Genomic DNA, 15,173 nt, shown 5'->3' on the forward strand with positions numbered 1-15,173 from the left:
TGGTGTGAGGGGGCGAGAGAGGGTAGGGCTGGGGCGAATGGTGTGAGGGGGCGAGAGAGGATAGGGGTGGGGGGAATGGTGTGAGGGGGCGAGAGAGGGTAGAGCTGGGGCGAATGGTGTGAGGGGGCGAGAGAGGGTAGGGGTGGGGGGGAATGATTGAGGGGGCGCGAGAGAGGGTAGGAGTGGGGGTAATGGTGTGAGGGGGTGAGAGAGGGTAGGGGTGGGGTGAATGGTGTGAGGGGGCGAGAGAGGGTAGGGGTGGGGGGGGAAATGGTGTGAAGGGGTGAGAGAGGATAGCAGTGGGGGGGAATGGTGTGAGGGGGTGAGAGAGGGTAGGGGTGGGGGCGAATGGTGTGAGGGGCGAGAGAGGGTAGGGGTGGGGGGAATGGTGTGAGGGGGCGAGAGAGAGGGTAGGGCTGGGACGAATGGTGTGAGGGGGCGAGAGAGGGTAGGGGTGGGGGGGAATGGTGTGAGGGGGCGAGAGAGTGGGTAGGGCTGGGGCGAATGGTGTGAGGGGGCGAGAGAGGGTAGGGGTGGGGGGAAATGGTGTGAGGGGCGAGAGAGGGTAGGGGTGGGGGGAATGGTGTGAGGGTAGCAGTGGGGGGAATGGTGTGAGGGGGCGAGAGAGGGTAGGGCTATGGGGAATGGTGTGAGGGGGTGAGTGAGGGTAGGGGTGGGGGGAATGGTGTGAGGGGGTGAGAGAGGGTAGGGCTGTGGGGAATGGTGTGAGGGGGTGAGTGTGGGTAGCAGTGGGGGGAATGGTGTGAGGGGGTGAGTGAGGGTAGGGGTGGGGGGAATGGTATGGGGGCGAGAGAGGGTATCAGTGGGGGGAATGGTGTGAGGAGGTGAGAGAGGGTTGGGCTGGGGCAAATGGTGTGAGGGGGCGAGAGAGGGTAGGGCTGGGGCGAATGGTGTGAGGGGGCGAGTGAGGGTAGGGCTGGGGGGAATGGTGTGAGGGGGCGAGAGAGGGTAGGGCTGGGGCGAATGGTGTGACGTGGCGAGTGAGGGTATGGGTGGGGGGAATGATTGAGGGGGCGCGAGAGAGGGTAGGATTGGGGGGGAATGGTGTGAGGGGATGAGAGAGGGTAGAAGTGGGGGGAATGGTGTGAGGGGGCGAGAGAGGGTAGGGGTGGGGGGAATGGTATGAGGGGGAGAGAGATGGTAGGGGTGGGGGGAATGGTGTGAGGGGATGAGAGAGGGTAGAAGTGGGGGGAATGGTGTGAGGGGGTGAGAGAGGGTAGGGCTGGGGCGAATGGTGTGAGGGGGTGAGTGAGGGTAGGGGTGGGGGGAATGGTGTGAGGGGGCGAGGGAGGGGAGGAGTGGGGGGAATGATTGAGGGGGTGAGTGAGGGTGGGGGTGGGGGGAATGATGTGAGGGGGTGAGAGAGGGTAGGAGTGGGGGGGATGTTGTGAGGGGGTGAGTGAGGGTAGGGCTGGGGCGAATGGTGTGAGGGGATGAGAGAGGGTAGGGCTGTGGCGAATGGTGTGAGGGGGCGAGAGAGGATAGGGGTGGGGGGAATGGTGTGAGGGGGCGATGGAGGGTAGGGGTGGGGGGAATGGTGTGAGGGGGCGATGGAGGGTAGGGGTGGGGGGAATGGTGTGAGGTGTGCGATGGAGGGTAGGGGTGGGTGGAAGGGTGTGTGGTGGCGAAAGAGGGTAGGGGTGGGGGAATTGTGTGAGGGGGCGATGTAGGGTAGGTGTTGGGGGCAATAGAGGGTAGGGGTGGGGTGAATGGTGTGAGGGGGCAATGGAGGGTTGGGGTGGAGGAAATGGTGTGAGGGAGCGAGGGGAGGGTAGGGTTGGGGGGAATGGTGCGAGGGGGCGATGGAGGGTAGGAGTGGGGGGAATGGTGTGAGGGAGCGAGGGGAGGGTAGGAGTGGGGGTAATGGTGTGAGGGGGTGAATGAGGGTAAGGGTGGGGGGAATGTTTGAGGGGGGGTGAGAGAGGGTAGGGGTGGGGGGGAATGATTGAGGGGGGTGAGAGAGGGTAGGAGTGGGGGGGAATGGTGTGAGGGGATGAGAGAGGGTAGGGTGGGGGGAATGGTGTGAGGGGGGCGATGGAGGGTAGGAGTGGGGGTAATGGTGTGAGGGGGTGAATGAGGGTAAGGGTGGGGGGAATGTTTGAGGGGGGGTGAGAGAGGGTAGGGGTGGGGGGGAATGATTGAGGGGGGTGAGAGAGGGTAGGAGTGGGGGGGAATGATTGAGGGGGCGCGAGAGAGGGTAGGAGTGGGGGGGAATGGTGTGAGGGGATGAGAGAGGGTAGGGCTGGGGCGAATGGTGTGAGGGGGCAAGTGAGGGTAGGGGTGGGGGGAATGGTGTGAGGGGGTGAGAGAGGGTAGGACTGGGGTGAATGGTGTGAGGGGGTGAGTGAGGGTAGGGGTGGGGGGAATGGTGTGAGGGGGCGAGAGAGGGTAGGAGTGGGGGGGAATGGTGTGAGGGGGCGAGAGAGGGTAGGGCTGGAGCGAATGGTGTGAGGGGGTGACTGAGGGTAGGAGTGGGGGTAATGATGTGAGGGGTTGAGAGAGGGTAGGAGTGGGGGGGAATGGTGTGAGGGGGTGAGTGAGGGTAGGGGTGGGGGGAATGTTATAAGGGGACGAGAGAGGGCAGGAGTGGGGGGAATGGTGTGAGGGGGTGAGAGAGGGGAGGAGTGGGGGGGAATGATTGAGGGGGCGAGTGAGGGTAGGGGTGGGGGGAATGATGTGAGGGGGTGAGTGAGGGTAGGGGTGGGGGAATGGTATGAGGGGGTGAGTGAGGGTAGGGGTGGGGGGGGAATGGTGTGAGGGGGCGAGAGAGGGGAGGAGTGGGGGGGAATGATTGAGGGGGTGATTGAGGGTAGGGGTGGGGGGGAATGGTATGTGGGGGCGAGTGAGGGTAGGGGTGGGGGGAATGGTGTGAGGGGGTGAGAGAGGGTAGGGCTGGGGCGAATGGTGTGAGGGGGCGAGAGAGGATAGGGGTGGGGGGAATGGTGTGAGGCGGCGAGAGAGGGTAGGGCTGTGGCGAATGGTGTGAGGGGGCGAGAGAGGATAGGGGTGGGGGGAATGGTGTGAGGGGGTGAGAGAGGGTAGGGGTGGGGGGAATGGTGTGAGGGGGCGAGAGAGGGTAGGGCTGGGGCGAATGGTGTGAGGGGGCGAGAGAGGATAGGGGTGGGGGGAATGGTGTGAGGGGGCGAGAGAGGGTAGAGCTGGGGCGAATGGTGTGAGGGGGCGAGAGAGGGTAGGGGTGGGGGGGAATGATTGAGGGGGCGCGAGAGCGGGTAGGAGTGGGGGTAATGGTGTGAGGGGGTGAGAGAGGGTAGGGGTGGGGTGAATGGTGTGAGGGGGCGAGAGAGGGTAGGGGTGGGGGGGGAAATGGTGTGAAGGGGTGAGAGAGGATAGCAGTGGGGGGGAATGGTGTGAGGGGGCGAGAGAGGGTAGGGGTGGGGGCGAATGGTGTGAGGGGCGAGAGAGGGTAGGGGTGGGGGGAATGGTGTGAGGGGGCGAGAGAGAGGGTAGGGCTGGGACGAATGGTGTGAGGGGGCGAGAGAGGGTAGGGGTGGGGGGGAATGGTGTGAGGGGGCGAGAGAGTGGGTAGGGCTGGGGCGAATGGTGTGAGGGGGCGAGAGAGGGTAGGGGTGGGGGGAAATGGTGTGAGGGGCGAGAGAGGGTAGGGGTGGGGGGAATGGTGTGAGGGTAGCAGTGGGGGGAATGGTGTGAGGGGGCGAGAGAGGGTAGGGCTATGGGGAATGGTGTGAGGGGGTGAGTGAGGGTAGGGGTGGGGGGAATGGTGTGAGGGGGTGAGAGAGGGTAGGGCTGTGGGGAATGGTGTGAGGGGGTGAGTGTGGGTAGCAGTGGGGGGAATGGTGTGAGGGGGTGAGTGAGGGTAGGGGTGGGGGGAATGGTATGGGGGCGAGAGAGGGTATCAGTGGGGGGAATGGTGTGAGGAGGTGAGAGAGGGTTGGGCTGGGGCAAATGGTGTGAGGGGGCGAGAGAGGGTAGGGCTGGGGCGAATGGTGTGACGTGGCGAGTGAGGGTACGGGTGGGGGGAATGATTGAGGGGGCGCGAGAGAGGGTAGGATTGGGGGGGAATGGTGTGAGGGGATGAGAGAGGGTAGAAGTGGGGGGAATGGTGTGAGGGGGCGAGAGAGGGTAGGGGTGGGGGGAATGGTATGAGGGGGAGAGAGATGGTAGGGGTGGGGGGAATGGTGTGAGGGGGCGAGGGGAGGGTAGGGGTGGGGGGAATGGTGTGAGGGGATGAGAGAGGGTAGAAGTGGGGGGAATGGTGTGAGGGGGTGAGAGAGGGTAGGGCTGGGGCGAATGGTGTGAGGGGGTGAGTGAGGGTAGGGGTGGGGGGAATGGTGTGAGGGGGCGAGGGAGGGGAGGAGTGGGGGGAATGATTGAGGGGGTGAGTGAGGGTGGGGGTGGGGGGAATGATGTGAGGGGGTGAGAGAGGGTAGGAGTGGGGGGGATGTTGTGAGGGGGTGAGTGAGGGTAGGGCCGGGGCGAATGGTGTGAGGGGATGAGAGAGGGTAGGGCTGTGGCGAATGGTGTGAGGGGGCGAGAGAGGATAGGGGTGGGGGGAATGGTGTGAGGGGGCGATGGAGGGTAGGGGTGGGGGGAATGGTGTGAGGGGGCGATGGAGGGTAGGGGTGGGGGGAATGGTGTGAGGGGGCGATGGAGGGTAGGGGTGGGGGGAATGGTGTGAGGTGTGCGATGGAGGGTAGGGGTGGGTGGAAGGGTGTGTGGTGGCGAAAGAGGGTAGGGGTGGGGGAATTGTGTGAGGGGGCGATGTAGGGTAGGTGTTGGGGGCAATGGAGGGTAGGGGTGGGGTGAATGGTGTGAGGGGGCAATGGAGGGTTGGGGTGGAGGAAATGGTGTGAGGGAGCGAGGGGAGGGTAGGGTTGGGGGGAATGGTGCGAGGGGGCGATGGAGGGTAGGAGTGGGGGGAATGGTGTGAGGGAGCGAGGGGAGGGTAGGAGTGGGGGTAATGGTGTGAGGGGGTGAATGAGGGTAAGGGTGGGGGGAATGTTTGAGGGGGGGTGAGAGAGGGTAGGGGTGGGGGGGAATGATTGAGGGGGGTGAGAGAGGGTAGGAGTGGGGGGGAATGGTGTGAGGGGATGAGAGAGGGTAGGGTGGGGGGAATGGTGTGAGGGGGGCGATGGAGGGTAGGAGTGGGGGTAATGGTGTGAGGGGGTGAATGAGGGTAAGGGTGGGGGGAATGTTTGAGGGGGGGTGAGAGAGGGTAGGGGTGGGGGGGAATGATTGAGGGGGGTGAGAGAGGGTAGGAGTGGGGGGGAATGATTGAGGGGGCGCGAGAGAGGGTAGGAGTGGGGGGGAATGGTGTGAGGGGATGAGAGAGGGTAGGAGTGGGAGGAATGGTGTGAGGGGGCGAGAGAGGGTAGGGCTGGGGCGAATGGTGTGAGGGGGTGAGTGAGGGTAGGGGTGGGGGGAATGGTGTGAGGGGGCGAGAGAGGGTAGGAGTGGGGGGGAATGGTGTGAGGGGGCGAGAGAGGGTAGGGCTGGAGCGAATGGTGTGAGGGGGTGACTGAGGGTAGGAGTGGGGGTAATGATGTGAGGGGTTGAGAGAGGGTAGGAGTGGGGGGGAATGGTGTGAGGGGGTGAGTGAGGGTATGGGTGTGGGGGGAATGTTATAAGGGGACGAGAGAGGGCAGGAGTGGGGGGAATGTTATAAGGGGTAGGGCTGGGGCGAATGGTGTGAGGGGATGAGAGAGGGTATGGGTGTGGGGAATGGTGTGAGGCGGCGAGAGAGGGTAGGGGTGGGGGGAATGGTGTGAGGCGGCGAGAGAGGGTAGGGCTGGGGCGAATGGTGTGAGGGGGCGAGAGAGGATAGGGGTGGGGGGAATGGTGTGAGGGGGCGAGAGAGGGTAGGGGTGGGGGGGAATGATTGAGGGGGCGCGAGAGAGGGTAGGAGTGGGGGTAATGGTGTGAGGGGGTGAGAGAGGGTAGGGGTGGGGTGAATGGTGTGAAGGGGTGAGAGAGGATAGCAGTGGGGGGGAATGGTGTGAGGGGGCGAGAGAGGGTAGGGGTGGGGGCGAATGGTGTGAGGGGCGAGAGAGGGTAGGGGTGGGGGGAATGGTGTGAGGGGGCGAGAGAGAGGGTAGGGCTGGGGCGAATGGTGTGAGGGGGCGAGAGAGGGTAGGGGTGGGGGGGAATGGTGTGAGGGGGCGAGAGAGAGGGTAGGGCTGGGGCGAATGGTGTGAGGGGGCGAGAGAGGGTAGGGGTGGGGGGGAATGGTGTGAGGGGGCGAGAGAGGGTAGGGTTGGGGGTGAATGGTGTGAGGGGCGAGAGAGTGTAGGGGTGGGGGGAATGGTGTGAGGGTAGCAGTGGGGGGAATGGTGTGAGGGGGCGAGAGAGGGTAGGGCTATGGGGAATGGTGTGAGGGGGTGAGTGAGGGTAGGGGTGGGGGGAATGGTGTGAGGGGGTGAGAGAGGGTAGGGCTGTGGGGAATGGTGTGAGGGGGTGAGTGTGGGTAGCAGTGGGGGGAATGGTGTGAGGGGGTGAGTGAGGGTAGGGGTGGGGGGAATGGTATGGGGGCGAGAGAGGGTATCAGTGGGGGGAATGGTGTGAGGAGGCGAGAGAGGGTTGGGCTGGGGCAAATGGTGTGAGGGGGCGAGAGAGGGTAGGGCTGGGGCGAATGGCGTGAGGGGGCGAGAGAGGGTCGGGCTGGGGCGAATGGCGTGAGGGGGCGAGAGATGGTAGGGGTGGGGGGGAATGGTGTGAGGGGGTGAGAGAGGGTAGCAGTGGGGGGGGAATGGTGTGGGGGCAAGAGAGGGTAGGGCTGGGGGGAATGGTGTGAGGGGGCGAGAGAGGGTAGGGCTGGGGCGTATGGTGTGAGGGGTCGAGAGAGGGTAGGGGTGGGGCGTATGGTGTGAGGGGTCGAGAGAGGGTAGGGGTGGGGGGAATGGTGTGAGGGGGCGAGAGAGGGTAGGGGTGGGGTGAATGGTGTGAGGGGGCGAGAGAGGGTAGGGGTGGGGGCGAATGGTGTGAGGGGGCGAGAGAGGGTAGGGCTGGGGCGAATGGTGTGAGGGGGCGAGTGAGGGTAGGGGTGGGGGGAATGGTGTGAGGGGGTGAGAGAGGGTAGGGGTGGGGGGAATGGTGTGAGGGGGTGAGAGAGGGTAGGGGTGGGGTGAATGGTGTGAGGGGGCGAGAGAGGGTAGGGGTGGGGGGAATGGTGTGAGGGGGTGAGAGAGGGTAGGGGTGGGGGGAATGGTGTGAGGGGGCGAGAGAGGGTAGGGGTGGGGGGAATGGTGTGAGGGGGCGAGGGAGGGTAGGGGTGGGGGGAATGGTGTGAGGGGGCGAGAGAGGGTAGGGGTGGGGGCGAATGGTGTGAGGGGGCGAGAGGGTAGGGCTGCGGCGAATGGTGTGAGGGGGCGAGTGAGGGTAGGGGTGTGGGGAATGGTGTGAGGGGGCGAGAGAGGGTAGGGGTGGGGGGAATGGTGTGAGGGGGCGAGAGAGGGTAGGGCTGGGGCGTATGGTGTGAGGGGTCGAGAGAGGGTAGGGGTGGGGGGAATGGTGTGAGGGGGCGAGAGAGGGTAGGGGTGGGGTGAATGGTGTGAGGGGGCGAGAGAGGGTAGGGCTGGGGCGAATGGTGTGAGGGGGCGAGTGAGGGTAGGGGTGTGGGGAATGGTGTGAGGGGGTGAGAGAGGGTAGGGGTGGGGGGAATGGTGTGAGGGGGCGAGAGAGGGTAGGGGTGGGGGGAATGGTGTGAGGGGGCGAGGGAGGGTAGGGGTGGGGGCGAATGGTGTGAGGGGGCGAGAGAGGGTAGGGCTGCGGCGAATGGTGTGAGGGGGCGAGTGAGGGTAGTGGTGAGGGGAATGGTGTGAGGGGGCGAGAGAGGGTAGGGGTGGGGGGAATGGTGTGAGGGGGCGAGAGAGGGTAGGGGTGGGGGGAATGGTGTGAGGGGGCGAGAGAGGGTAGGGGTGGGGGGAATGGTGTGAGGGGGCGAGAGAGGGTAGAAGTGGGGTGAATGGTGTGAGGGGGGGCGAGAGAGGGTAGGGGTGGGGGCGAATGGTGTGAGGGGGCGAGAGAGGGTAGGGCTGGGGCGAATGGTGTGAGGGGGCGAATGATGGTAGGGGTGTGGGGAATGGTGTGAGGGGGCGAGGGGAGGTAAGGGATGGGAATGTTGTTAGGGGCAAAGGTGGGGAATGTGATGATTGGGCAAGCAGGGGCAAGGAGGGAGAGAAGAGGGGGCAAAGGAGTAGGGTGGTGAGAGGGGCTGGTGACGAGTAGAGGGTGGACGGAGAGGAGGAGATGGGGAGGGGAGAGAGGACGGGAAGGCACAGGGAGCGTATAGGAGAGGAGAGGAGGAAGGGGGGCAAGAGAAGATGAAATATGGGGAATAAGGAGGGGTCGTGGAATAAGGGTGGGATGCGATAGGATGGGTCGAGGGGAAGAAGGAAATGCGGAATGGGGCTGATCAGAGGTTGAAAAATTGTAACACCTGAAGTTTGTAGGAGTGGTGCATAAATTGGGAAGTAGGGAGAAATGCTGTGTACCAGGCTGGAGAAGGGGCTGAATGGCCTCTTTGTGTTCCGGTGGGACAGGCTGGAGAAGGGGCTGAATGGCCTCTTCATGTCCCTGTGTGACAGGCTGGAGAAGGGGCTGAATGGCCTCTTCATGTCCCTGTGTGACAGGCTGGAGAAGGGGCTGAATGGCCTCTTCATGTCCCTGTGTGACAGGCTGGAGAAGGGGCTGAATGGCCTCTTCATGTTCCTGTGGGACAGGCTGGAGAAGGGGCTGAATGGCCTCTTCATGTTCCTGTGGGACAGGCTAGGGAAGGGGCTGAATGGCTCAGTTTTTCAAGAGTTCAGGGTGTAATGCAGTGGACTTTGAGCTGTTAGACATCTCGCTCCTTCTTTATTACCCCATCATCCGCCACATCAGACATTAAAACCCATGCACGTGGCAACAAATTAGTCGACGATTATCGTAACTCATGAAGCCACGAAGTCTAAAGTTCACATTACTGTGTGAGAGGGTGGGGTCTGAATAAGACTGGGCTGCTCCAAATGAGTTGCTGGCCCTGTCTCCTCACTTACCACCTCCTCCTCCTGCCCTTCCTGAAACCCCCCCAGTCCAGCTAACAACGCAATTTTAAAATTCTTAGCCCTGTGCATAGTGCTCTGCAGCAACACCCCCACACCCTCTTCAGGTCTCTCCAGCCCCTGTGATCCACCCTGATCTCCGAGTTCCATCGGTTTAGTTGCCCCACTGATGGGGTCAGTGCCTTCAGCTAGCTTGGTCCTTTAACGCTGGAGAAGGGAGCGAGCGAATTTTGTGATTGAACGAGATTGCGCGGAGTGAAGTAAAAGCATAGAAAATAGGAGCTGGGGTTGGCCAGTCTGATCTTCAATGTGATTACAGCTATTATCCAACTCAATTGGAAGTTCCCACTGTTCCTCCATATCCTTTCATCGCTTTGGCCCCAAATGCTCTATCCAACTTCTTGAAGTGCCTTGTTTTTTTACTGCTTTCTGTTGCAGGGAGCTGCCCTGCGCTTTGGGTGAAGACATTTCTCTCCACCTCAGTCCTACCCTGTATCCCCAGTTGTGATCTCAAGTTCTGCGCTCCCCATTCGCCAGGAACATCCTGCATCAGTTCCTGCTCAGTGCCGTTGGAATCTTATAGGTGTCTATGCGATTCCTTCCCGCGTTTCCCCTGTCTAGTGCTGTTGGAATTTTATAGGTGTCTATGCGATTCCTTCCCGCGTTTCCCCTGTCTAGTGCTGTTGGAATCTTATAGGTTTCTATGCGATTCCTTCCCGTGTTTCCCCTGTCTAGTGCTGTTGGAATTTTATAGGTGTCTATGAGATTCCTTCCCGCGTTTCCCCTGTCTAGTCCTGTTAGAATTTTATAGGTTTCTATGAGATTCCATCCCGCGTTTCCCCTGTCTAGTCCTGTTAGAATTTTATAGGTGTCTAAGAGATTCCTTCCCGCGTTTCCCCTGTCTAGTCCTGTTAGAATTTTATAGGTGTCTATGAGATTGCTTCCCGCGTTTCCCCTGTCTAGTCCTGTTAGAATTTTATAGATGTCTATGAGATTCCTTCCCGCGTTTCCCCTGTCTAGTCCTGTTGGAATTTTATAGGTTTCTATGAGATTCCTTCCCGCGTTTCCCCTGTCTAGTCCTGTGGGAATTTCCCATGTTTCCCTTGTCTAGTGCTGTTGAAATTTTATAGGTGTCTAAGAGATTCCTTCCCATGTTTCCCCTGTCTAGTCCTGTTGGAATTTTATAGGTTTCTATGAGATTCCTTCCCACGTTTCCCCTGACAGTCCTGTCGGAAGTTTATAGGTTTCTATGAGATTCCTTCCCACATTTCCCCTGTCTAGTCCTGTTGGAATTTTATAGGTTTTTATGAGATTCCTTCCCGCGATTCCCCTGTCTCTTCCTGTTGGAAATTTATAGGTTTCTATGAGATTCCTTCCCGCGTTTCCCCTGTCTCTTCCTGTTGAAATTTTATAGGTTCCTATGAGATTCCTTCCCGCGTTTCCCCTGTCTAGTCCTGTTGGAATTTCATAGGTTTCTATGAGATTCCTTCCTGTGTTTCCCCTGTCTAGTCCTGTGGGAGTTTTATAGATATCTATGAGATTCCTTCCCGTGTTTCCCCTGTCTAGTCCTGTGGGAATTTTATAGGTTTCTATGAGATTCCTTCCCGCGTTTCCCCTGTCTAGTCCTGTCGGAAGTTTATAGGTTTCTATGAGATTCCTTCCCGCGTTTCCCCTGTCTAGTCCTGTCGGACGTTTATAGGTTTCTATGAGATTCCTTCCCGCGTTTCCCCTGTCGAGTCCTATGGGAATTTTATAGGTTTCTATGCGATTCCTTCCCACGTTTCCCTTGACTAGTCCTGTTGGAATTTTATAGGTTTCTATGAGATTCCTTCCCGCGTTTCCCCTGTCTAGTCCTGTGGGAATTTTATAGGTTTCTATGAGATTCCTTCCCGCGTTTCCCCTGTCTAGTCCTGTGGGAATTTTATAGGTGTCTATGAGATTCCTTCCCGTGTTTCCCCTGTCTAGTCCTGTTGGAATTTTATAGGTTTCTATGAGATTCCTTCCCGCGTTTCCCCTGTCTAGTGCTGTGGGAATTTTATAGGTTTCTATGAGATTCCTTCCCTTGTTTCCCCTGTCTCGTCCTGTCGGAATTTTATAGGTTTCTTTGAGATTCCTTTCTGTGTTTCCCCTGTCTTGTCCTGTCGGAATTTTATAGGTTTCTATGTGATTCCTTCCCATGTTTCCCTTGTCTGGTCCTGTCGGAATTTTATAGGTTTCTATGAGATTCCTTCCCGCGTTTCCCCTGTCTAGTGCTGTGGGAATTTTATAGGTTTCTATGAGATTCCTTCCCATGTTTCCCCTGTCTAGTCCTGTCGGAATTTTATAGGTTTCTTTGAGATTCCTTTCTGTGTTTCCCCTGTCTTGTCCTGTCGGAATTTTATAGGTTTCTATGAGATTCCTTCCCATGTTTCCCCTGTCTAGTCCTGTCGGAATTTTATAGGTTTCTTTGAGATTCCTTTCTGTGTTTCCCCTGTCTTGTCCTATCGGAATTTTATAGGTTTCTATGTGATTCCTTCCCATGTTTCCCCTGTCTGGTCCTGTCGGAATTTTATAGGTTTCTATGAGATTCCTTCCGGCGTTTCCCCTGTCTAGTCTTGTCGGAATTTCTCACATTTCCCTTGTCTGGTGCTGTTGGATTTTTATAGGTTTTTATGAGATTCCTTCCCGTGTTTCCCCTGTCTGGTCCTGTAAGAATTTTATAGGTTTCTATGAGATTCCTTCCTGTGTTTCCCCTGTCTCGTCCTGTCGGAATTTTACAGGTTTCTATGAGATTCCTTACCGTGTTTCCCCTGTCAAGTCCTGTGGGAATTTCCCATGTTTAACTTTCTAGTGCTGTTGGAATTTTATAGGTTTCTATGCGATTCCTTCCCGTATTTCCCCTGTCTAGTCCTGTGGGAATTTTATAGGTTTCTATGAGATTCCTTCCCATATTTCCCCTGTCTAGTCCTGTGGGAATTTTATAAGTTTCTATGAGATTCCTTCCCGTGTTTCCCCCGACTAGTCTTGCCGGAATTTTATACGTTTCTGTGAAATTCCTTCCTGTGTTTCCTCTGTCTGGTCCTGTTGGAATTTTATAGGTTTCTATGAGATTCCTTCCCGCGTTTCCCCTGTCTCGTCCTGTTGGAATTTTATAGGTTTCTATGAGATTCCTTCCCACGTTACCCCGGTCGCGTCCTGTGGGAATTTTATAGGTTTCTATGAGATTCCTTCCCGTGTTTCCCCTGTCTAGTCCTGTTGGAATTTTATAGGTTTCTATGCGATTCCTTCCCGTGTTTCCCCTGTCTAGTCCTGTTGGAGTTTTATAGGTTTCTATGAGATTCCTTCCCACGTTACCCCTGTCTAGTCCTGTCGGAATTTTATAGGTTTCCATGAGATTCCTACCCGTGTTTCCCCTGTCTCGTCCTGTTGAAATTTTATAGGTGTCTAAGAGATTCATTCCCGCGTTTCTCCTGTCTAGTCCTGTTGGAATTTTATAGGTTTTTATGAGATTCCTTCCCACGATTCCCCTGTCTCGTCCTGTTGGAATTTTATAGGTTTCTTTGAGATTCCTTCCCGCATTTCCCCTGTCTCGTCCTGTTGAAATTTTATAGGTTTCTATGCGATTCCTTTCTGTGTTTCCCCTGTCTATTCCTGTGGGAATTTTATAGGTTTCTATGAGATTCCTTCCCGCGTTTCCCCTTTCTAGTCCTGTGGGGGTTTTATAGATATCTATGAGATTCCTTCCCACGTTTCCCCTGTCTAGTCCTGTGGGAATTTTATAGGTTTCTATGAGATTTCTTCCCGCGTTTCCCCTGTCTAGTCCTGTCGGAATTTTATAGGTTTCTATGAGATTCCTTCCCGCATTTCCCCTGTCTAGTCCTGTGGGAATTTTATAGGTTTCTATGAGATTCCTTCCCGCGTTTCCCCTGTCTAGTCCTGTCGGACGTTTATAGGTTTCTATGAGATTCCTTCCCGTGTTTCCCCTGTCTATTCCTGTGGGAATTTTATAGGTTTCTATGAGATTTCTTCCCGTGTTTCCCCTGTCTAGTCCTGTGGGAATTTTATAGGTTTCTATGAGATTCCTTCCCGCGTTTCCCCTGTCGAGTCATGTCGGACGTTTATAGGTTTCTATGAGATTCCTTCCCGCGTTTCCCCTGTCTAGTCATGTCGGACGTTTATAGGTTTCTATGAGATTCCTTCCCGCGTTTCCCATGTCGAGTCCTATGGGAATTTTATAGGTTTCTATGCGATTCCTTCCCACGTTTCCCTTGACTAGTCCTGTCTGAATTTTATGGGTTTCTATGAGATTCCTTCCCGCGTTTCCCCTGTCTAGTCCTGTTGGAATTTTATAGGTTTCTATGAGATTCCTTCCCGCGTTTCCCCTGTCTAGTCCTGTGGGAATTTTATAGGTTTCTATGAGATTCCTTCCCGCGTTTCCCCTGTCTAGTCCTGTTGGAATTTTATAGGTTTCTATGAGATTCCTTCCCGTGTTTCCCCTGTCTAGTCCTGTTGGAATTTTATAGGTTTCTATGAGATTCCTTCCCGCGTTTCCCCTGTCTAGTCCTGTTGGAATTTTATAGGTTTCTATGAGATTCCTTCCCGCGTTTCCCCTGTCTAGTGCTGTGGGAATTTTATAGGTTTCTATGAGATTCCTTCCCATGTTTCCCCTGTCTAGTCCTGTTGGAATTTTATAGGTTTCTATGAGATTCCTTCCCGTGTTTCCCCTGTCTAGTCCTGTCGGAATTTTATAGGTTTCTTTGAGATTCCTTTCTGTGTTTCCCCTGTCTTGTCCTGTCGGAATTTTATAGGTTTCTATGAGATTCCTTCCCGTGTTTCCCCTGTCTAGTCCTGTCGGAATTTTATAGGTTTCTTTGAGATTCCTTTCTGTGTTTCCCCTGTCTTGTCCTGTCGGAATTTTATAGGTTTCTATGAGATTCCTTCCCGCGTTTCCCCTGTCTAGTCCTGTTGGAATTTCATAGGTTTCTATGAGATTCCTTCCTGTGTTTCCCCTGTCTAGTCCTGTTGGAATTTTATAGGTTTCTATGAGATTCCTTCCCGCGTTTCCCCTGTCTAGTCCTGTTGGAATTTTATAGGTTTCTATGAGATTCCTTCCCGCGTTTCCCCTGTCTAGTCCTGTTGGAATTTTATAGGTTTCTATGAGATTCCTTCCTGTGTTTCCCCTGTCTAGTCCTGTTGGAATTTCATAGGTTTCTATGAGATTCCTTCCTGTGTTTCCCCTGTCTAGTCCTGTTGGAATTTTATAGGTTTCTATGAGATTCCTTCCCGCGTTTCCCCTGTCTAGTCCTGTTGGAATTTTATAGGTTTCTATGAGATTCCTTCCTGTGTTTCCCCTGTCTAGTCCTGTTGGAATTTTATAGGTTTCTATGAGATTCCTTCCCGCGTTTCCCCTGTCTAGTCCTGTTGGAATTTCATAGGTTTCTATGAGATTCCTTCCTGTGTTTCCCCTGTCTAGTCCTGTTGGAATTTTATAGGTTTCTATGAGATTCCTTCCCGCGTTTCCCCTGTCTAGTCCTGTTGGAATTTCATAGGTTTCTATGAGATTCCTTCCTGTGTTTCCCCTGTCTAGTCCTGTCGGAATTTTATAGGTTTCTATGAGATTCCTTCCTGTGTTTCCCCTGTCGAGTCCTGTGGGAATTTTATAGGTTTCTATGAGATTTCTTCCCGTGTTTCCCCTGTCTAGTCCTGTGGGAATTTTATAGGTTTCTATGAGATTCCTTCCGGCGTTTCCCCTGTCTAGTCTTGTCAGAATTTCTCACATTTCCCTTGTCTGGTGCAGTTGGATTTTTATAGGTTTTTATGAGATTCCTTCCCGTGTTTCCCCTGTCTGGTCCTGTAAGAATTTTATAGGTTTCTATGAGATTCCTTCCCGCGTTTCCCCTGTCTAGTCCTGTCGGAATTTTACAGGTTTCTATGAGATTCCTTACCGTGTTTCCCCTGTCAAGTCCTGTGGGAATTTCCCATGTTTAACTTTCTAGTGCTGTTGGAATTTTATCGGTTTCTATGCGATTCCTTCCCGTATTTCCCCTGTCTAGTCCTGTGGGAATTTTATAGGTTTCTATGAGATTCCTTCCCATATTTCCCCTGTCTAGTGCTGTTGAAATTTTATAGTTTTCTATGAGATTCCTTTCTGTGTTT

The sequence above is a fragment of the Chiloscyllium plagiosum genome, unplaced genomic scaffold (genome assembly GCF_037043375.1).
Source record: "Chiloscyllium plagiosum isolate Xiang-an unplaced genomic scaffold, Cpla_swu_hap1 HiC_scaffold_40, whole genome shotgun sequence".
Classification (NCBI taxonomy): domain Eukaryota; kingdom Metazoa; phylum Chordata; class Chondrichthyes; order Orectolobiformes; family Hemiscylliidae; genus Chiloscyllium; species Chiloscyllium plagiosum.